This window comes from Hydra vulgaris, chromosome 14 (assembly GCF_038396675.1).
Source record: "Hydra vulgaris chromosome 14, alternate assembly HydraT2T_AEP".
In the NCBI taxonomy this organism is placed as follows: Eukaryota; Metazoa; Cnidaria; class Hydrozoa; order Anthoathecata; family Hydridae; genus Hydra; species Hydra vulgaris.
In genome coordinates, this window is record NC_088933.1 from 20,475,052 (window position 1) to 20,476,867 (window position 1,816).

A 1,816-nucleotide genomic window follows, 5' to 3' on the forward strand; every position below is an offset into this window, starting at 1 on the left:
TACTCTTTGCAAAAGCTAAAGAATTAAGATCCTCAGGTAAGTATGCAAAAGTAGTCTATAACAAACTGATAACATGCGAATAATAATAATAATAACAAAAAGAAATTAAACCTGTGCACATGAAAAAATAATTATAAAAATGAATGACTTTCAATCGCTAACCTATAATTTTTACGAAAAATACATTATATCAGATGAAAAAGCAGACCCAGATGTAAATTTTTTTAGTGATATGTACACGGATAGTTTATATCATTACCCCAGCACCATTAAAGAATTTCTTTTTAAAAATGTAAATGATATAAACAGTGAAAAAATCAGAATCCTCCACATTAATATAAGGAGTTTAAGCAAAAATAATGAAAACTTTCGGCATTTTCCAGAAGAAACTAAAAACATTTTTAATATTACATGTGTTTCGGAAACTTGGTGCTCTACTTTCGAACTTGAAATTAATTCTAATTTTCATCTTAAGAATTTTGAATTAGTCTCATTAGAAAGACAAACAAATAAACGCGGTGGAGGAGTTCTGATAAACGTTAAAGAAAACATTGCATATGAGGCGTTGCGAACGAAAGGGGCACACCAACCAAAATCAAGTTTTGAGTAAATCGCGTTTGAAGTTTCTAGACTGAAATTTGCAAAGGGGCACACCAACCAAAATCAAGTTTTCTCTTTCGGACGAACGTTTTACTCGTTACAAAGTGTGTTTCTTCAAATTTTATCACGTGTAAATAACAAGGGATTTTCAGTCAGAAAGAGGCCCACTGACACGTTGATCTTGTGTTATATTGTAGATAACAGACTTAAGTAAAAAATGTTTAAAGAAAACGGATTTTCGAAAATTGGTTGGTGTGCCCCTTTCGTTCGCAACGCCTCATATAAAGTTAGAAGCGATTTGAGCATTTTTGACGAAGATAAAGAGATCGCAACAATTGAATTAATTATTAACAAAGGATAAAAACATACTTATAAGCAGCTGCTATAGGTCACCTGACGGCGCGTGCGAAAATTTTAGCTTTTATTTGCAACGTAATATAGTTCAAGCTGGTAACAACGAAAGAAAAAAAAACTTTATAATTGGGGATTTTAATACAGACTGTTTTATTTATAACGACGACAAAAAAGTAAGAAGTTTCTATGATGAAATTTTTTTAGCAGGGGCAGTTCCCCTAATTAATCATCCAATTAGAGTAACTAAGAATTCTGCTACCCTCATTGACAATATTTTTACTACAGACATCTTTAATAACTCCATCCAAAAAGGTATCATAAAAACTGATTTATCGGACCACTTCCCTATTTTCTTACCCTTTAACACAACATTATCTAATAAAATTAAACAAAATAGAACTGTAAAAAAACGTATTTACAACGACAAAAAAAAATGATATTTAACATCAACTATCATTACTTCATTGGGGGCATATCAACTTTAATGAAGATGCAAGTGCTATTTAAAATAAATTCTTCGAAACATTCTACTTAGTATATGACGCGAACTTTCCAGTATGTGAAAAATTAATAAGTACCTTTAACAGTCCTTGGATTACAAAAGGCTTAAAAAAATCTTCGAAAATAAAGCAAAAGTTGTATATAAAATATTTAAAGACTCAATCTTCTGCAAATGAAAAAATATATAAAAATTATAAAAATTTATTTGAAAAAATTCGTAAAAATCTAAAAAAAAAATATTATTCTAATCTGATCAATAAATTTAAAAACAACTCAACGCGCACCTGGCAAATAACAAAAGAATCACTTAAGTTCTTTACCACAAACTATAGAATTTGAAGATGTAAATATATGTGAACCG